Source organism: Balaenoptera physalus (assembly GCF_965194825.1).
Source record: "Balaenoptera physalus genome assembly, chromosome: 10".
NCBI classification, from domain to species: Eukaryota; Metazoa; Chordata; class Mammalia; order Artiodactyla; family Balaenopteridae; genus Balaenoptera; species Balaenoptera physalus.
The window spans coordinates 84,873,269-84,896,150 of NC_138889.1; the positions used below are offsets into that span (position 1 = coordinate 84,873,269).

The window sequence follows — 22,882 nt, forward strand, 5'->3', positions numbered from 1 at the left end:
ACATTTACCACATACTTAAAAGCTCATATCTATTTGGTACTATTTCTGGAATTTCTGGCCTGTATGTGTAACAGGACTACACTGTTTTAATTATTCTAGCTTTCCAATATGTTTTAATGTCTGTTAGGACCATCCCTTCCCTCAATCAATCAAACAATGTCGTGGACATTGTTGTTTATTTTTTCATATGAAATTTATCCAGCAAGAAAATAATGGATGAAATTTGTATTGCTATCATATTCAATTTATGGAATGAGTAAATTAATGAGTTGTTAGCATTATTATGTGAGTCCTTCCAAGAATACAGTATTTCCTTTCATTCGCTTTGTATTTTGGGTCCCCTGGGAGTATTTTCATTGTTTTCATGTAAATCTTCCATGTTATTTGTTAAGTTTATTCTTTCATGTTCTTTCTTGTTTCATTCTTGTTTTTCCTTTCTTGAAAATAGGGTATTTTCAAGGCAAGAAGGAGAGTTGGTGTGTCTGTAACTAGCAGTTCATGTAAGGAGTGGCGGAGTCAGTACTGGAGAACATCGGAGTCAGGTTTAAAAGGGCCTTGGATGCTATGAATTTTGAATCTTATTTTTTAAACGACAATTAATGCCTAGTGATTTTTAAAAGGTCATCTATTAGTTTTGGAAGATGATAGTTCTGGAAGCGGCATGAAGAATGGACTAGAATCAGATCAGCTAGGTACAAGGTCCCTAATTCAGGAAAATGCTATGCTCTCCTTCATATTCAGGAAGAATGAAGACAGAAAGCCAGCATTTACTAAAGACCTAATCTGTGCCCAGACATTGTGCTAATACTTGCAGGTTTTCCCCCAAAGTAGACTCATATTGTACCCCTACCTCTGGCTCTTTAAAACAGGGCAGCCTATTCATTTACCTTCCACAGCTGGTCTGTTAAGAGACTTAAGTAAAAACTGATTCATTCCTTGTAATTATCAACAGTCTTCCCATGACTGACCTCTCCTTCCATGATAATTGGTCTCTGCCTGCTTACTATTCATCTTGTTTCCCTAGATCAATGCCCTATCTCAAAGTTCATGACCCCCATCACGAACCCACGGCTTTGGCAGCTTCAGGTTAGACCTCATCCTCACCTACCATAATATCTGGGCCTCTATTCTTCCTTACTAATCCAGGCTGGGCCTGGTATTTGGACCAGCATTTATCATAGTCTTAGGTAAAAATTGTGTTCATATGTTTTGACTACACGCTCAACCCAGTCAGTGGACCAACTCTTTAGATTTGAGAAGAGGGAAGTTGAAGATGGATTGAATTATCCCAGATTTCATAAGTCAGTATAGAAATGAGGTCACACTTCTTGTGTCCCTGGCCTTCATTGGCTTGATATCTTCCATCTGCAAAACACTGGCTCTCAGCAACAACTCTGTTCCTCAATTATTTGAGGTCATCTTCCTCCTTTAAAATCTTGGAAGGTTCCCATTGGTATTGCACTATATTTACAAATCCTTCTGGTTTATGTGACCACTTTGTCCCAGTTTGCCGAGGACTTTCACATTTTAGCATGGAAAGTCCCCCTTTCTAAAACATTTCTCAGTCCCTGGGCAAACTGTTATAGTTGGTTACCCTATCTCCAGTGCTCAGTCCAGGCTCCTTCTTGTGTCTTTTCCTGTAGCATTGCTGTGTGCCTTCTTCTGGAATGAAATCTCACATTATCATGGACCTTACTCATGGAATTACCTATTTCCAGGACACTAACATTCCCTTTGGCTGCTATTGGCACCACTGTCACCTCTAATTCTGACACTTCTGGTGCTCACTTCTCTATCTACTTCAGCACACTCTCTTCCTTTTTTCCTGGATCTCACTGTTCTCCCCGTTTATAGGGTTCCACAGCCAGCTGGCTGGAGCATCTAGGTGTTAAAAATATTTTAATATTTATAGATATACTACTTCCTTTTCCTAAGAAGCATAGACTCTACTCAGATGGTTGATTCTGACTGGTTTCATGTACAAAAACAATGCACTTTTCCTAGAGACATTTTTCCCATACGACCCTCAGGCTCTACTGTGGAGTCTGGCTCACTGAGCTAAATCCTTCCTTTCTCGAGTTGGATGAATCCTCTCCTGAGACTTCTGTATTTGTGTCCTCCTTTCACCATCCCCATAGGCCTCCAAACGTGTTTGTATGTCCCTGACCCCCAAGTATGAATGGACTGAAGTTCATAAATTCATTGCCAGGAGGCTCCAGACTCCCATGCAAATCACTGAATAGTCAGGTACAGGACTGGAGGTAAGGATGGATAATATATCTTCAGTGCAGGTGTGATCTGGAACAGGTTGATGTATTCAGTCCAGACTCAGCAAATTTCCATTCAACTGTCATATCAAATGTGGCTCCTTTTTTTCTGAATTTTCTCAGGTGGAGTTAACTATTTCCCATGTATGTTTTCACATCACTTCATTCAGACTTTTTCTCTACTACGGCCCATACTACTTTCTATTACAGTTTTTGTTGTTGCTGATGATTTTTTTTTTCTTTTTACTTTGCTATGTAAAACCTTTGTATCCCAGATTTCTAACACATGGTTGATGCTCAAATATCTGTTGTTTGCTTAACTGGCTGAAGGCAGTACCTCTGGCCTCTTTGGCAACCTTCACTTACTCTCCTGGTTCACCAGCATGGAAAAAAGACCCTAGGAGACTCCCTTATTCCATGTATCCGTGGTTTAACTCAAGCTAAGAGGGCAACATAAGGGACATAGAGCCCTGCACTGTTGGTTTGATTCCTGGTTCACTCTAGAATTCGACAGAGCAAAATCTCCTATCTAGACTCTAATGTTCATGCTGTGGAAGATCATTGGCTGCTCAAATGTTAGAAAAACTCATAGTTACTCCCACTTCATTCTCCTTTGAATGGGCTCAGTACTTCCTCTAAGGCACCATTAACAACCTGCAGTGTTAAATTCTGAGACCAAGAAACCACCATATAGCATCTTTTAGTAACTTACTTTCCACAAGACACATAATAGAATGGAGAGGACTTTTGAAAACTGAAAAACTGAAACTGATTTCTTTCTTGTCTCTACATTCAAAAAAATTATTTTCTGATTACCATTCTAGCAGGTACCTGAAGATACATGCAGACTACATGGATTCTAGGCCATGTTTATACTTTTAAATGTCCACTTTTAGATTTTTCCTTCAAATAAATCTAACACACATTCTCATCATCAGATCTAACAACTTTTTTTTAGAGAACATCACATATTCCAGATGCTCTAAGAGATATTTGCACTTACATTCAGTCATTTAATATTCATAAAATTCTGTGAAGAAAAAACTATTATTGGCATTTAAAGATGAGCAAACAGACTCAAAGAAGCTAAAATAATTTCCCTCCCTATGCCCAACATGCACTACATTTAGGAATCATGATTGAAACCTGGGGCTAATACTATTTCTCAAAAAACAAAAAAACAAACAAACAAAAACCCTTCTCTTTATTTTTCTAGAAGATGAAAGGATGAACTGCTTCTAACAAGTATTTGGATTTATCATACTGTGGTAAGTAGACTCTGAAAATGGTCTTCAATGATCCCTGTCTCCTAGTATTCACATCTTTGAGTAATCCCCTATTCTTGGGTGAGGACTGGATCTTGTGACATGCTTCCCATGAATAGAATGCAGTAAATGGGATGAGATGTCACTTCTATGATTAGATTCCAAAAGATTGTGACTTCTGTAGTGTTCTTTTTCTGGTGCTCTCTTTTGCTTTCTTTCTTGCTTTAAGTTGAGATGCTATATGGAGAGGTCCGTGTGGTAAAGCACTGAGAGTCCTCTAGCTAAAAGCCTGTGAGCCATGGATGCCTTAGTGTTGGACACTCTGTGAGGAAGTGAATTCTGCCATCAACTTCATGAGTGATCTAGGAAGCAGATTCTTCCCAATTGATCCCTGAGATGACTAAAGTCTCAGCCAATACCTTCATTGAAGCTTAGTGACAGACCTTGAAGTAGAGGACCCAGACAAGCCATGACTAGACCCCTGACACACAGAAACTGAGATAATAAAAGTACGTGTGTTTTAACTTCTAACTTTGGGGGTAATGTGTTACACAGCAATAGATAAGTAACATGCATGCCTTCCCGGTCCTCGTTATTTGTTATTGCTGTGTCAACAAATCACTCCAAAAACTTAGTGCCTTAATAAACAACAATCATTTATTTTGCTCCAGAATTTTCAATGTGGTTAGGAATTATTGGGTTGGACTTGTCGTTGGTCCATAATACCTGGAGCTTCAACTGAGATGAGTAGACTTTTAAGGGACAGGAGTAGATGCGAAGTCACTGGGCATGCCTCTCTCTTCAACTATTCTCATGGTTTCTCCATGTGGTCTCTCCATGTGGCCTCTCCATGTGTTCCCAGCATAGTGGTCTCAGAGTAGTCACGCTGCTCACTTGGCAGTCCAGGGCTCCAAGAAAAAGTTGTGTAAGCGACCACAGCAGAGAATATGAGAATATCTGGGGACTGCCTTGGAGTCTGTCTACCATACTGCTCTATATCTATTTTTCTTTCTTATCACATCAACCGTCAAATGCTACCTTCAAAGGAGCAGACAGACCTGCTCCTTTCTGTCTTTGTTTTGTTTTTAGGTGGAACACTTAGCCTGTATGTGCCCTAGTGTCCTAATGCATAAAATTAGGGTAAATTTCTATACTTGTATGGGTTGTGGTGAAAATCAATGAGGTAAACTCCAAAGTAGAGCACTATCATATAATGTGCTCCATGTACAGGGATGATAGTCCTGCTTTTCTATGTTCCTATGTTCTCTCTTGGCCCCATTTTCTCTAATCCTCTCTGCTAGGGCCTACCATATCCTGCCTTCTATCATAGTTGTTTATGTATATTTATTATCTTACCTAATAAGTTATAAAAACATTTTAGAAGTAGGAAGTATATTCATCTTTACAATCCCATCAATTTAGCACATGGTAGGTGCTTACTAAATAGTCATCAATTAAATATTCACTGCTTACTCTTTGTACTATTCGTCTGGCACTATTTATTCATTGCCTTGTCTCCCAGCTCCTTAGTAGAAGCCACTGTGCCTTGTAACTCTGTCTCCATCGCCAGCCTCAGGCCTTGTGCAAAGTGTTCCCTAAATGAAGTCTATGAAACAAATTGAAATAGCCACTGTTTTCTTAACATATTCCCTTATGCCTTCCATTGGACCCTTCCTATCTCCTGGTAGGAGACAGCAGGGCAAAGTGGAAGAAGGCAGTAGAACGGAAAGTTTAGGTATTCATCCTCAGGGAACCTGGCTTTGAACCATATTCAGGCGGTTACTACTTATAAACCTCAGAAATTATTTAATCTCTCTAAGCCTCTTTGTCATTTGTAAAATGGGGCAATGTAGTTTCTCCTCATAAGGTACTTGTGAGAACAAAACGAGATAATGTATGTATAGCACTTAACACATTGCTTACACAAAGCCAGTGCATAGTAAATTCTGACTTTTGTTAAATATCACCTCTTCCAGGAAACCTTCTTAAATTGCCCAAGCTGAAACTCTGCCCAGACGGCCTATGCAATTTTGCTTGATTCTTCCTTATGGAAAATGTCTTACTCAACCCTTTATAACACTGAACTATGTGGTTCATTTTATTATCATCCATATTAGATTGCAAATTCTTAGACTATAGCATCTGGACAAGATTTTGCAAGAAGTTCTGAATATAAAGGAATATTTTTGCAGCCTTACCCCACACTTCTACCTCTATCTGTCCTCTTTGTAAAATTGTGTAGATTAAAAGAACTTGATAATATTATTGGTTAAAATCTGTATTGGACCATTTTTTTACTAGGCAGCACTTTTGATTAAGTCTGTCACTCTACCATTTTTTTTGATAAGCAGACCCAGGGTTTCTCTTGTAACCAGCATGTTTCTGTCTCTCACTCTTGTTCTCTCTTTGAAGCCATATTAAAATATGTGTTCCTCTCAATTTTTATCCTCCCTTCTCCCCTTCTTGGAGATGAAGAGTTCATTTTTTTTTTTAATTGGAGAATAGTTGCTTTACAATGTTGTGTTAGTTTCTGCCATACAATGAAGTAAATCAGCTATATGTATACATATATCCCCTCCCTCTTGGACCTCTCTCCCACCCCCCATCCCACCCATCTAGTCATCACAGAGCACCGAGCTGAACTCCCTGTGCTATGCAGCAGCTTCCCACTAGCTATCAATTTTACACATGGTAGTGTATATACATCAGTCCTAATCTCCCAATTCATCCTACCCCCTCCTTCCCCCTCTGTGTCCACACGTCCATTTTCTACATCTGTGTCTCTATTCCTGCCCTGCAAATAGGTTCATCCAGAGAGCCTTGCTTTGGACACTATTGAGCACTAACTCAATATTCTTTAACCTTCTTTGGTTCTATGCATATACTTGTCTTAGTTGAAATTTTGCTGGGAGACAAGGTAAATGGAGGGCAGGATCTGACTGTACCTTTATTCTTGGAAGTAATACCATTAAAACCCCATCCTCTAAATATCTAGTGACACAGTAACAGCAGTACTATTAATAACAATAGTGACTAATACGCACTGAGCTCCTCGTGAGCCCTTCTAAATGTTTTTTTTTATGTACTGACTCATGAAATCCTCAGAACAACCCAATGAACTAAGTATTGAGGCACAAACACATTAACCACCTCTCCAGTGTCAACTGGATGACAAGTGGCAAAGGTGAGATGCAAACCCAGAAAATTTATCATTAGCAACAGACAGCTCTTATCCTTTGTAATATACTTTCTCTCACTGGGTACTTATAAATAAGAGTTGAATGTAAAAAATTGAACTGCTCCAATCTACCCCACTATTATTCCTGAATTAGAAGGTTAAGACAAACCCCCTACTAGTTAGATATGAATTAAATAAAAATAAATCAATTATAAATCTATGTACAGGCAGAAATAGAGGAAATTTTAAAACCCTTGAGGATATAACAGAAGATTAGTAGGACAAGTATCTCACATCAATAGTAGGGAAGCAAGATTATCAAAGCCTAGGTGTAGTCAGTAAGAACAGCTTCTTTTCTCAAGCAGGTTTGAGGTTCTTACCTTTTATCTTGGGAAGTAAGGAATCAGATTCCATCCACATTTCCACTACCAAGCTTTCATATTAACTGAGGCCAAACCATTCACTGATAAGGAGTTACATTTGTCCATACCTGGAACCTGTCACTCTCTCATTTCTTTGTTTCCCTTGGTAGTGGATGGGTCTAAAGCCAATGAGCCTTCATACTGACAATAAGCAGTATGATGTTAGTGGGTTTATTCAACTAAGTTCCTCTCTGGTAACTTACCTGCAAAGTTATAGAGCCAAGAAAGCCAGATTCCACTGCCTTTTAAGATTTGCAACCTTGAAAATTAGACTAATCAACAACAGATACATAGATGGGGCTACAATGACCCTGACCACTGATCAATGTTCATCCACTTGTAACCTATAAACAGGAAGAAATACATCAGCAAATCAACACATATCGTTTAAACACCTATTGGAGCCAAGGTCTGTCTAGCAGCAAAATAATGAACCAGGTATGGACCCTGCCTTCAAGTAGCCTAAGGGTCTGCTTAGGGAACTAAGACTTAAATAAGTAAGACAGGGGTCAACACAAGACAGGATCAAATGTATCAAAGAGATCAAAGACCATGAGGGGGTAGTGGTCATGGGGGTAAAAATGAGGATATCTCCCAGCCAGCAGTGAAAAGGCATATAATTATATATTAGTTCCTGAACAATAGCATTGAATACACATACTATTTGCACTTAGTACTAGCAACTTCACAAAAGCTTGAAAATGCAATTTTTCATACTTTTCACTTGTACTAGATATAAAAGAGTAGCTCAAACAACAGAATCCCAGGATATATGTATGCTGGGGGATGGGGAAATGTTAATAATAGATTGTAATAGCTAAAACTTCTGATAAAAGAAGTAACCCTCATTTTTCCTTTGTGGCACATGTGGCTATTATATTTAGCAAATCACTGATTTGATTATTTGCTTGCCAGTCTAGCAAAACTAGACTGTTTTTTGCTGCTTATCCCCAGGGACTTTTACACCACCTGAGGCAGAGTAGGTGCTCAGTAAATAATTGTTGAAAAAATTAATGAATGAACATTGGATGAAAAAGTAATGGAACAACTCAGTACATGAACCAATCCCATTCAAGTCACATGAAGTTAGAACTGTAGACTGACAACAATCAAGTTACACACAAAGAGAACTCTTTTTTGTTTTATAATGGGAAAATTCTGTGTGTTCACTGTATACACAAGTTCCGAAACACACACACGGACTCAACTGTGATTTACTTAACAGGTTAGAGAATGACATTTTCCTGGACTTCAGAAATACTCTGACGGAACTTATTAAATGGTGTGTTGTACAAATGCCAAACACCCCAAATAGTCAGTCTTCCCCAGTCATTTCATAAACAAACTTCAAAAGTCAATTGGTTTAATAAAACTGTCAAAGTAGGTCAGACTGAAAGGGCAGAGAGTATATATAAATAGTCCAATGTCTCTCAGTCTCAAGGAGCTAGTCATTAGATTTCAATCTTATCATAATTAATATATTATTAAAATCCTCACAAAATAAATTGGCTTCCTTTCAGTCAGAGAGTTGAAGTCATGCAAAGAAGTGAGGAGGGAGAATATTCAGGGTAATTTCCTGGAATTCCAATTTGGGCAAATCTACATGGGCTACATTATTTTTCTGCTTGGTTGAAATAAGAGATGCTTTCATTTAGTAGTAGTGTACTCATATTTTAAAGCTTTGGAAACTTAGAACAAACATCCCTAAATTTGTCCATTTTAGGTCAGAGTCATAATTTTCTCAATCCAATATTTTGTCTCCAACAAAACAAATAAGTAGAGAGCTTTGCCCACCTGCATATCAGCTTTAAGGTTGAGATATGTCCACAAGATATATGTACACCTAGCAGAGTAACCAAAGCAAAGCAGAAAAACAGACATGTAACAGATATTTTTTGGAATGACTGAAATTCTAATTTCCAAGAATAACTCATACCTGCATTTTTCCCAACTTTTTTTCTAATTTTTAATCCATGTTTTCTTACTGAATCTACTATGGAATTATCCTATATCATAAAGAAAGAAATTTGGAAGAAATTTTCAGAAACATTGTACTGAATGTTTGCTATATGCCAGGCACAGTATCTCATTTTAACCTTACTACAGCCTTATAAAGGAGGTGCTATTAGTCTGGTCATTTTATAGATGAGGAAATGCACACTTTGAGAGATTAAATAAATTGTCTAAGTTTATACACCTCAACCATGAGAGAGCCAGGATTTAAACCAAATCCTTATGTCTTCAAAGCATCAACTTTCCTTAAGTCCTGATTTCAAGTTAAACGCAGTGAGAGAACCAGCATAAGCCCTCTCCCTTCAGCATAGTCTTTCTCCGTCTGTCTTGGGATGTCCTACTTCAGAATGTTTGAGGATAGGGCAGGACTATCCTTTTCCACAGAAAGGTCTTGTGGAAAATGCAAATTCATCAGCTTCACCCAGACTTACTGAAGGAACATTTCCAGACCTATGAAGAAAGATGGAACCTGAAAAAAAATAAACACCCACCACATGGGAAGGAAGATGAGAGAAGTGAAATGAAATTTTGATTGAATATTACTGATATTTTCAGAACTGGCTAATGTGAAAGGCAAATATATTGTGTGCCTATGGCAGCTAAAACCAAGTTCAAAGCAGAATTTCTCATAGAGACAAGGAGTAACATGTTAACAGAGGAAGTTCAGTACTGTTGAAAGGATGGGAAGAATTCTTAAGATAGAAGGAGGTGACCAAATTCCACACTATGCTGGGTGACCCTAAACACATCATTTAAACCTCTCTAAGCCTCAGTTTATCATGCATAAAATGGGAGAAATAACGTCTATAAAAGAACATCAACAAAAATACTCTAAGTAAAACTGTGTAGCTGAGTGTCTGGCATATAATAGGCATTTAGCTAGAAGTATCTCCTTTTTTCTTAAAACAGCTAGCTTCTCCTGTGTTGATAGTCCTACATTCTCTGTAGATTTTTACATCCCTCTGTTTAATTTTGGCTACATTCTAAGCTAGAAGTCTGTTTCTATAGTCCAATAGCTATACTGCAAAACCACCCCCCAGTGTCAAAAATGAAAAAAGAAGAAACATGATATTGTCTTGTAACTCCCCGGAATAGCAATGCGTTCATTTTCTCACAAACCGAATGCCCTTTACAAACACTGACCAATGCCAAGGTCGTTCTGCTCCAGATATTCTAAAAATGGCATGAAGATTTTTTTCAAGTTAACTATCTTTATTGGGTCAGATTCATGACCTTGGATCGAAGACAGCAGGAGTGATCTGAGAGAAATTCAGCAACCAGTTTAGAGTCAGGTCTGCTGGGTAGACTTGCTAATAAGGAGCGGGTCACAGGTTCAATCCCTGTGTGGGCCTGTTATACTCACCTTCTTCTGGGACCTCTTGGCAGCACGACTTGGGCCACTAGCACAGCAATATCCACAGGAAAGATGGAGCAGAGGGCAAGGCTTTGGCAGAAACCATCCAGGCATTAACTGGATGTAGGGCGTTTCTGTCATATTCCCTTAGGAGGGACATTGACCCTTGCTTTGACTCTCAAAGCATGTGCTGAATCTGTTTTCATTTCAAGAGAAACTTGAAGAGTCACTGTTTGGGGAGGTGGGTAGAGGAGGGATGTGTGCACAATTTGAAGCACAAGACGTGGGTATTACAGTATTTGTATTTTCAAAGAGATGTGCTTCTGGTGTTAGAACAAAGGAAAGGGGGAAGGTAGGAAAAGGAGGGAAGAAAAGTATTCATATTTATTAAGCACTGTGAGAGCTTTATATAAACCCTTTATTTATCCACCATTAACTATTTCCAGGTGGCAGGCACTGTGCTGGGGATAAGCCCTGCGAAACAGAGGAACAAGGCAGACAGTGTTCCTTGATTTTTATAGAATTTACTATCTGGTAAGGGAAAGAAATGTTGAACAATCAATTACAACTATGACGTGTTATAAAGACAGGAGCAAAGGGCATTATGGGGGCATATGATAAGGGATAGTTTTGCTTAAGATTTCTGAATGTAAAACAGAAACCATTTTTGACTTAATTTAAACTGAAGTGGGTTTATGAAATGAATATTATGATAGCTCACAGAATCCAAGAAAGAGTATAGTATGCAGGTGTCTTAAAGGACAAGCTACATTGCAATCTTGGAATCTCATAAACAGGACTTCATGAGTCCACCTGGGGATCCTACCATGGCATGACTCTGCTACAACCACTGCCAATTTCTATGTTTCTCCATGTAAGAGTAGTGGAAGAAAAACTATCTGATTGGTTTATTTTAGGCCATCTGCCAACCTTTGGTCAAGACTGAAGAACCTGTTACCAAAAAGAAGATGAGTGGGAGTGAAACAGCTATGTTCTGCAGACAAAAATATCCCAAAGATCTCACTGAGATGGTAGAATCAGGGAGTGGAATTTCAGATGAAACCTGAATGGTAAGACAGACATTATGTCCATTTTATGGATGAAGAAAGGAAGGTCCAGGAAGGTTTAGTGACTTATCTAGGGTCACACAACCGTTAAATTTAGGGAATGAGAATGATAATTCAAGACTTTCTGATTATAAAACTCGTGGGTTTTCCATTATGTCACATTTTCCCAATTTGTAAGTCATTTATATAATTAAAACTTGGGCTCTTTAAGATATTATGGGCAAGATTTTGAATAATGAATTTTGATGCCATTGGCAATCCTCAAGAAGAGAAAGGGAAATTTTTCACTTGTCATCCTGATGTATTTTTCACAAAGTTTGTGAAAGCTGTAGCGAAATCAACGTTATAAGACAAAGGTTGCATTATATACATATGTAATAAGACTGCAAGAAAATCAAACTTAGAGGAAATACTCAAGACAGAACTTGACTTCTACTAATTACTGCATGGCCAGTATGGCCAGAGTCAAGGATGGCAGTTGGAGACACAGTTAATGATGCGGGGGAGGCGGTCTTTTTTCAGCTAGTCTGCTTCTCAATGTCTCAAAATGTTGGTAATTAATTCTTTTCCCAACATAGTACAGCTAAAGTAAAAAAGAGTACCAATCATTTTTATTTTTTCATCACCTTAACCATGGCAGACATAGTAGTTGATGGAATACTCTATGGTAAAATATAATAAATAAGGCACAATGCTAGTTTTGAACTATTACAGGCACTGGCTGTAACTTTATCACCTTTCCTCCCACTCGAGAAAGCATTCCAGAATACCCATGAGAATGAGAGTGACTTGAAAGTGACTCTAATGTATGTAAAATTTAAACAACCCCATTTTGCAACTTTATCTTGCAACACACCCATAAGTAATCATGATATAAAATATATTCTGATGATTGTTGAGAAAATGAATAGCTACCTTAACACCCAAATCCGAATTCATCTGTTTCACGGGTTATCTCTGATTACCCTGAACTAAACTTCCACATTAAAAAGATTTATTTGGACCCTGAATCACAGAATTTTCACTATGGTTATACACCATCCTTCAGAATAGGCACCACTTCACAGTTTTCTAATTATGTCATGTGTTTTCTTGCCCGCTGGATAAGAAATGCATTGAAGATACTAATCAGCTCACAGTATAGAGGTGGGCACAACTGTTATAAGTACAGGACTTCTCATCTGTGGTTTTGGTTCTTGAAGCCATGGACATAACTTTATAAAGAATAGATAGAACCTTGAAAAACTATTATCCTACTGAAGTTAACAAGTACCACAGGAGCAAACTACAACTTGCCTTAAGCCTATTCCCAAGGATTATATCAATATTTTTGACTAAAACTTAAAGCTAAGACTTGAGATAAATCTCACTGGGTCATGATATATTTACATACTGCTAAATTTAATTTGCTAAAATTTTGTTAATGGTGTCTATGTTTATGTTCATCAGGGCCATTGATTTATAATATTTTTTCTTGTAATGCCTTTGTCCGGTATTGAAATCAGGATAACTCTTGCCTCATAAAATAAGATGGGAAGTGTTCCCCCATCTCTGTTTGTGAAGGATTGGTATCATTGATCCCTCAAATGTTTGACAGAATAAACCCGTGAAACCATCTGGCCTGGAATTTTCTTTGTAATAAATTTTTTTGATGATGGCTTTCCATTTCTTCTTAAGTCAGTTTTAGTAATTTGTGTTGTTCAAATACTTTGTTCATTTCATCTAGCTTGTTGATGACATTAGCATTAAGGTGCTCATAATATTCCCTATTCTCTTTTTAATGTCAGTAGTATCTGCAGTGATGTTCTCTCTATCAATCATTCCTAATATTGATAGTTTGTCTCTTTTGGTCTTAATCAATCCAACTAGAGATTTATCAACTTAATCCCAAAGGTTAGGAACAAGTCATGGATGGTCACTCTAACCACTTCTATACAACACTGAACTCGAGTTCTGGGACAATACAATAGGTCACTGGTAGAGAATATAAATTGTACACATAGATCCCCATGTGTCTGGTCAAAGGTTTCCATAAAGGTGCCAAGAAGACTGAATGAGAAAGTCGTGTCAATAAATGGTGCTGGAACAAGTAGATACCAATACAGAAAAAAACAAAACAAAACAAATCTCAACCCTTACCTCACACAATAGATGACATAATTAATTTCAAGAATCATCATCATAAATGTAAAATCTAAAACTAAAACTCTAAAACTTTTAAAAGAAAACATCAGAGAAAATCTTCATGACCTTACTATAGACAAAGATTCCTTAGGATGTAAAAAGGAGAAACCATAAAAAGAAAAAAAAACCTTCCAAACTGGACTTCATAAAAATTCAAAACTTCTGCTCATTGAAAGATACTATTGAAACTATAAAAGGGAAGCTTTGGACTAGAAGAAAATGTATCACAATGCATATATTTGACAAAGCACTTTTATTCAAAGTACATAAAGAAATATTCCAACTCAATAAGGTGGCAAATAATCCAATAATAAATGGGCAAAAATTTTGAAAGGAAACCTCACATAAGATGATAAGTCTATGAAAAGAATAGTCAAAATCATTATTTCTCAGAGAAATGCAAATGAAAACTATAATGAGATACCACTGCATACACATTAGAATGGATAAAATTAAAAAGATTGGCAATGCCAAGTGTTGACGAGAATGTGGAGAAACTGGATCTTTTATATACTGCTGGTAGGAATGTAAAGTATTGCAATCACTTTTGAAAACAGTTTTCAGTTTCTTACAAAGTTAAATGTACAATTACTATACACCACAGGAATTTCACTCCCAAGAATCTCCAAAAGTGAAGTTAAAATATATATTCATACAAAAACTTGTATGTGAATGTTCATTCACGTCAGCTTTTAATTCAAAACTGGAAACAACCCAAATGGTCATCAACTGATGAATAGATAAACGTATTGTGGTATGTCATATAATGAAATACTATTCAGAGATAAAAAAGAATAAACTACTGATACCCACAACAACATGGATAAATCTCAAAAGTGTTATATTAAGCGAAATAAGCCAGATTAAAAAAATATATATATACTACATGATTTCATTTATATGCAAAATTACAAAGACAAATCTCATCTAAAATGACAGAAAGCAGGCCAATGATTACCTAGAGCCAAGATGGACGATGAACTGTAGTGGGACCCAAATTCACATTTTGGGGTAATGTTCTATATCTGGATAGTGGTAATGGTTACATGTCCATTCGAATTTGTCAAGCTCATAGAAATATACAATTACAGTAGGTGCACTTCATTATATTTAAACTATATTTCAATGAAATTGATTTAAAATTAATATGACTCCCATTACAACATTTTTCATCCTCTCCCAATTTTCATTCCTTTCCAAATGCCATCACACATAGTGGAACATAACAGGAGTGGAGGAAACACATTGTCAAGAGACATCAGTGTTGTCAGTCTGTCACTGGGATTTTTACCAGCCTTTCAACGGTCTCTCCTTTTCTACTTGTTCTCTGTTAGAGCTTTGTGACCTTCAGAACCTGCCCATAAACACTTAAGTATCTCAGCTTTAGTGAGCCTTTAGCACTAAAAGCTTTACTTGAATTAACTTGAGTCCATGCTAGAGAAACATCTAAATTTTATAGATATATCTTATCAACTAGAGAACAGATGAAAAGCATTGTAAGAAAACAAGGGAATACTGCTTATTTCCTGTGTTTCTATTTAATTGACATGGGTACAGGATGACAGAGGATTGCAACATTACCTAATCCAGGAGGGCAGTGATGAAGAAATCTAAAGCGGAGAAGATTTAGCTCCTCTGGTTAAGAAAAAGAGTCTAGAAAATTCCACAGTTTCAATAAATTATGCATCCTTGTATGTTTCCCAGACCCAATTAACACTAATATATTTAAGACAATTTTATCTTCTCATTTCATAGACAGGAGAAAGCTTTATTTTTGAAGTGAAGAAAGAGGAAAAACTGAATAGAGGGAAGAAAGATGGGTAGGTGACAGGAATAGCATGAAATAAGATATATAATTAGTCTTGCTTGCTTGGCTAACGCTTGAACCTGAACATCCTTTGTTTTACAGAATCTGATAGTAATGAACAAGGAAAAAAAGAGAAAATAAAAAAGTCAGAAAATCTCGATTAATTTACAAAAAAAGAAAGATGAACTGGAGAAAAGATTAAGGAGAGAAACCAGGACATCAGAATCCATAATTAGAATCAATTTGGGGAGAGAGGCTGGAGAATGGAGGTTGACAGCATAAAAAAAAGTACAGAGCACTTGAGAACCACTGCAGTGTATGTGAGAGACATCATGACATAATTGGGAGGGAAGATGTTAAAAGTTTTGCTTAAATATGAATTAAGATACCGTTCGATATGCTTTGAAACTCCAATAGTATATGAATTGAAATTTTAATTATTGTAGGTTATAGACTGGTATAATTGGAATATGATTTCTTGTGGATAGTATTTTCGAGCAACTTTGTGGTTTATATAGATTATGGAAGAAATAAAAGACCGCTTCAAAAGGCCAGGAGAGAAAAGGAGGGAGAGAAATAGCATCTCTTGGGTGTCATGTTGGATACTGAAATGCTTTCAGTGAAAAGCACAAGATTTCCTTTAAACCAATTTTGGATTTCTATCATCTTAGCTTCCTTCCTGGATGAGACTCTCAAGGCTATAGGAGGCTTGAAACCCTTCTCAGGAACTCAGTCATGGTTAAAATCAAGTTGTATCCCCTTCAGTTCTCTTTATTTTGCTATCTTCTCAGAGTTTTTATTTGGGGGGCGGCGGGTGGTAGGGTGGCACAACTACTTTTTCACTATTTCACATTTTTTGAGATCCTGAGGATAGAACACGAAGAAACATATCCTGATCACCAGAATAGTGAGAGAGAGTAAAGGATTATGTATTATAATATGTATATAAATATGTTTTATTTGAGTGCAGCTAAGCCATCAAGCTCACACATATAATACCTTAAGTATACATGGTTTTAGGATATGATACAGGGATATAATGAACCCACAAGAAGAGATGACTCAGCAACCAGAGGAGTTTTTACAGAGGCTTCATCCCATCTCCTGTGGGCAACTAGGGAGTCCATATTTTAAGGTATTTTATATTTGTAAACATATGTGAGAAACAGCTTGGGATCTCTAACTGGAGAAGACATTACAGAAGGTTGGTTATTTGGCACTAGAATTAATAAGAACTAACTAAACTTGAATGATTAGTGCTAATATGATTCCAATTTTTACCCTGGATTTGGGGTTGGGTAGTCTGAGAAAGAATATGTAAGATTCTCAGTTACCTCTAACACTTTGGCAAGTAGAGACAATATGTAAAAAAGAGTAATGCATCCTAGGTAAAATTTAAATGTTTCCTCTGTTACACCCCCTTAATCCAGATGGTCTCTTTTGAAAATTATATAAATGCTTATGTATATCCAGAAATTCTGGATAACTCAAAAGTTAATTTCACTGTTTCTAAAGAGGATTTCCAAACTTATTTTTTATCCTCTCTATAAAAATTTAAACTGAAATTTTCTTGAAAAAAGGCAGAAAGAATTTCTTTTCTATTAGGTTATAACTGATAACTTTTTCTCACTTACTCATGTAAATGGGAATATTTAAGATTCGAAAAAATGAGAGCTGACTAAATCAGCAAAAGTCATTCACAGAGCAATTGGGCCTGTGCTAACTCCCTTAGAGATGGATCATAAATCACATCAGGGCCTCTTTTCTCCCAGTTTGCCCACAATATTAAATAATGGAATGGAGTTTGAGTGTTCACTGTCAAAGAAGCTATCAAGGTCATCTATAGAATTCTATCCTATATCTATCTTTCTAGTCATTTACCTTCTGAAAACATTATCCAACATTTAGAGCTAGAATTTAGGGTAAATTTTTAATCATAGCATAAAGGCTTTGAATCAGCTATAACCAAATCATATTTCCTGGAAATATTCATTATTTATGATTTAGAAGTAGAAATGTCCCAAATACCTACACTCGCTTTCACTCATATCATCTATCTAGAACTGGTATATTATCCAATAATTTTTATAATTATATGTAAGTTTCATTTATTGTGTATAGTTCATTTATTCTTTTGATAAATATTTGTTGAGACTCTATTATGTACCAGGTGCTGATTTTGGCAGGGGGGATTTATTAGTGAATAAAACAGAGGAAATCCCTACCCTCACATGCTTATATCTTAGTCATTGAGGATTCTCCTTCAAAAAATATTTATTGAATATTCAAAAATGTTTGTGTAAGCCCATTGGTGCTGGGGATACAGAGATGAAGCTGAGTGTAGCCAGCAAAGTGAATGGACAAATCAGGATGTTCTCTTTAGTAAGACCCTAGAGAGATCACGGTGGAGACACCTGGCATGTTAAAGCAAAGGCATTCCCTCTTCAAGTTCGAAAACATTTTTTAAAAATTAAGTTATACTTGACATACAATGTTATATTAATTTCAGGTGTACAACATAATGGTTTGATATTTTTATACTTTATGAAATAATCACCACAGTAAGTCTAGTTACCATCTGTCACCATACAAAGTTGTTTTAATATCATCGACTATTTGCTCCATATATATTACATCCCCGTGACATTTACTTTAGAGCCAGAAGTTTGTACCTCTTAATCCCTTTCTCCTATTTCATCCATCTCTCCACCCTCCTTCCCTCTGGCAACCACTAGCTTGTTCTCTATATCTTTGACTATGTTTGTTTTGTTTTGTTTGTTCATTTGTTTTGTTTCTTTAGATTCCACATATGAGTGAAATTATATGGTATTTGTCTTTTTCTGTCTGACTTATTTCCCATAACATAATATCCTTAGTGGTTAACATTACAATTTACTCCTTAAGTTAGAGAATATTAAAGGGTTTATCATGGAACTAGAGGCAGAATGGATGTAGTAACATATCAGCAAATACTTACATGTTAGGGTTTATTTTATGCCAAGCCATTTTCCAAGCACTTTTATTTATTATTATTATTATTATTATTATTAATTTATTTAGTCTTTCACAGAAGATAGGGGATAGGTAGTTACAAGTGAAAAAAAAAAAAAAATAAGGAGGCACAGAGAGGTTAGTAGGTTGTTTAGGGTCAGAAGGCAAGAATATGATGGAGCTGGAGTTTTTCCCAGGCAGCTCTGGCTCTAGGGTCCTCACTCTTAACCACAGTGCTATAGGGACCCTGATCAAATGTTGGGTTGCACTCCATATGGCAACTTGATTTTCTAAAGATATTTTGAATATCATTGGATCCATCAGGTCAAAGGAGTCATAGGAGAGGTGCTTGCACTACAGACTGGATTAGCTATAACATGGAATTGAACTACTCCCTAATGAGACATCTGCTATAAATATTATACTCTCCTACTTTTTAAGGGAGAAGAAATAAGCACTTTGTTTTGTTTACAGAATAATTGCATCATAGGCAGAAAATGTGTTGTACTTCTTGTTTGAAATTTAAATACCATCTAAGTGTGTAATTTGATATCGGGCAAAAAAGGGGTGGATTGTAGTAGATATTTTTTCTCTAATTTGGGTACACTAAGTCTGTGAACACTCTTCCTACGTTTATGGAATTCAGTACCTTATGAGACCCTGAGTCCCTTTATAGAAGCCAGATATAGAAGCTTCCATACAAAATATACATCCATATTAAATTACTTTGAATCAAAAGCTAGTGATCCACAGTAGTGTGAATGGACTTAATGTCACAGTATGGTACATTTTAAATGGTAAATTTTATGTTACGTATAGTTTACCACAATAAAAAAAAAAGCTAAATTTATCTTTAAAAGTTAGTGATGTGAATAAGATCATTTATACTATTTTTTTCAGATTCCACATATATGCGTTAATATACGATATTTGTTTTTCTCTTTCTGACTTCACTTTGTATGACAGTCTCTAGGTCCATCCATGTCAATGATCTTATTTACAAAGCAGAAATAGAGACACAGATGTAGAAAATAAATGTATGGATACCAAGGGGGAAAGGGAGGGCGGGATGAATTGGGAGATTGGGATTGACATATATACACTATTGATACTATGTATAAAATAGATAACTAATGAGAACCTACGGTTTAGCACAGGGAACTCTACTCAATGATCTGTGGTGACCTGAATGGGAAGGAAATCCAAAGAAGAGGGGATATATGTTATACGTATAGCTGATCCACTTTGTTGTACAGTAGAAACTAACACAACATTGTAAAGCAACTATACTCCAATAAAAATTTTTAAAAAACCAAAACTAGTGATGTGAAAAAGCAGGCCCTATGCAGAAAGAGCTTTGTTGAGAGTGGTGCACGTACATCTATATTGTAGAGGAAACAGTGCAGAGGTACTAGAAGTAGCCTCCAGAGTCCAGCATCCATGGAGTTAGCTATGCAAATTTCAGGGTCAGTTTAAAACAGTAATGTCACCACTGCATCAGTTCTGGAACATGATTTTGGACATTATTCCTACTGCATAGCCTCAAAAATCTAGTCCTTAACCTTCTAGGAATCCAGTGAGCTACAAAATATCTTTCAGTAAATTTATTTTTTTGCTTAAACAAGTTTGGATAGTTTTCTGATATTTGTAACAATGATCACTGGTTGAAAACCATTAATCTTGGGTACTATTTATTAGTATTTAGTTTGTTCTAGGGACTGTATTATTTATCTTCATTATCTCATTTAACAGTCACAAAAATAAAAAGAGATGCTAACTATGATTATCCTCATTACAGATGAAGAAAATTAAGCTGAGTGGGATTAAGTTGTCCAAGGCCACATAGCTAGCAAATGCTAGACCAAAGACTGGAAACCAGGTTTGCTTGATACCCACTGCCCATGCTTTTAACCACTGTCCTATAAAAGTTACTGACTGATAGAGTTACATTAATATATTCCAGTGGTACTGTACTTTAAAGACTTACCAGAAGTAGTATATTGTAATAAGTAATATGATTTTAAATTGATACCTACAAACCTAAAGTCTGAAGAGCTAATTTGCAGATCTGGCTTCTGTCTATCACATGAACCTAAGCCAGTGACCCATCTTTCTGAGCCCAAGATTTCTCCTCTGTAAAATGAGGGGTTGGATCAACTAAGAGTCAAGGTCCTCTACAGCTATGCCATTCCACAGTTCCAGCTAATTAGAAGCCTCTCCTCCTATCCACCTTATTAAGAAGGAAATGTGTAAAAAAGCTATTAACTATCCACAGAGCTTTGAAGTTGTTCTCACATCCACCTCATCCCCCTCCTCTCTGTCCTTGGATAGAGTCATGTTCTGATTAAAAGTCCAAGGAACTTTTTATGTGCAACCCAGATAATTTAAGGTCAGTCTTCAGAAGCTGTTGTGTAACTGCCTGTTGAAAATCAATAGTACATGTCCTGTATTCAGGGACACACACACACAAATAAGCACAAATCACTTAGGATGACATCTGGTCCTTTGATTTCAAAATGGAAATGCCAAAGTGTTATATTTTTCTCAATGTCATCTCATAACAGCAGGGCATTCCATGGGGCAGGCTTTGGACCCAAGTATGAGAAAGGTCACTATTGTTGAATTCCAGGATTTTCCCTGGGTCTCCAGGTGTCACTGTAGAAGCCATGTTTTCTTTGGCCTTGAGCAACCAATCAATTCCCATACAGCAGTCCCTTATTCATTATAACTGCTGTGTCAGCTCTAATATTACTGATATTTTTATCACCCAAATTAGTTTTCAGGACCTACTGCCAAACTAGGAACTACGAGTTAGAGACTGTGTCATCTCACTGTAGTATTTGGAGATAGCTGACTACTGATAACAGTAAAAATAGTAATACCTATACTATTTATTTCATCTGTGCCAGGTATCGAGATAAGAGGTCTATACACTCGACCACATTTATAAGCATGGCAATCTTATGTGATAGGTACTATTATTATCAGCTTTATTTTATATTTGGAGATACTGAGGCTTGGAGAAAGGGAGTAATTTCCCCAGAGTCATATAGATAATATTATAGGCCTGCCTGCTTTCAAGGCCTATGCTCTTGATCTTCTCATTATGGAGATAATAATACCCATTGAGAATCAGCCTGCCTAAAATATGAATGAAATAAAATCTTGTTTAGAAATTCTAATAAAGTTGCCATGCTCATGCTTTATCCATTACTGGAGAGAGTTTCTTTTTATCTGAGAAGGCCATTTTCTTAGACTGAATTTTAATACTGGGACACACATGTGGATGTACCAAAATAGAATGGATAAAGGCAATGACGCAAGACCAAAGAGAATATGAGGACAGATGCAGTGATTTAATTTCAAGTCCGGTCCCAGAGTCAAAGGCTGGATTGAGGATCAAAGGCAAGATCACTTAATAAAGATCACTTACTTACAGGTATCCAAAGAAACATGCCAAGTGAAGAAAGAACTCATGAAATCATCAATTAGCAACAACAGTTTTTTTTTTAAAGTAGGTAGAAACTGGGACTTATTGAGGAATTACAGAGTTGTTTAACATAAAATCAAAAGATAGCCTTGTGTGTTCAGGACTGGTTTTGAAGAGCTTGGGTCCCACCTACTCACTGAGGTATGACTCAGTATCTGAAAAGGAGAGCTGGATCACAGCTGGTAAAGAAGGAATAGACAGACTTCACAGTCTGATGAAAAAATATTTATAAAGACCCTTGCAATGTATAACTAAGAAAAATGCGATTCTTAACACAACATTTTAAATTAACTATACTTCAACAAAATAAATTAAAAAAAAGAAAACTGGGATTCTAAACTGGTCAAGCCCAGATTTTGGCTCAAATACCTAGAGTACAGAAGGGCAAATAATCAGGTTTAGAAAACTTCATAGATACCACTATTAAATCCCATTCTGCAAGCAAGCAACTGTCTTCTGGGAACTGCCTGAGTGAGGGAGTTGGAAAGGGTGTAAGCAAGGTACCACTTGCAGACATCAGGGTCTGATTGACGCAGATTTCTCCCATTGTACAAGCTTATTCATTCCTACTTATTCAGTGGTAAATAATTTTCATGTAAATTTTGGGTTCTGAAAATATAATGGTGAACATGATAGACAGGGTTCCTACCCTCACTAAACTTACAGTCAACTGGAAAAAACAAGAAAATGAACAGTCAGTGCCAGACAAATGGGATGGGTGCAGGGTACAAGGGGACCTAAACCAGAACTAGGGGGTTGGCGATGGCTTCCCAGAGAAAATTACACTTCATATGGGTCCATGGCGTAAGTAGGAGTGATTCTGGAGAACAGAAGCAGGGAGTAG

General features: G+C 36.7%; 1 long non-coding RNA gene across 1 annotated transcript; it reads right to left on the reverse strand.

Annotated features, from left to right (window-relative positions):
* Positions 1–2,476: 2,476 nt before the first annotated feature.
* On the reverse strand, positions 2,477–22,457 carry LOC309636532. The gene is made up of 2 exons (XR_014250049.1): positions 10,509–22,457; positions 2,477–7,476 (listed from the first exon to the last, which is right to left on the reverse strand). It is a non-coding gene; the product is annotated as an uncharacterized lncRNA (long non-coding RNA).
* Positions 22,458–22,882: the final 425 nt, after the last annotated feature.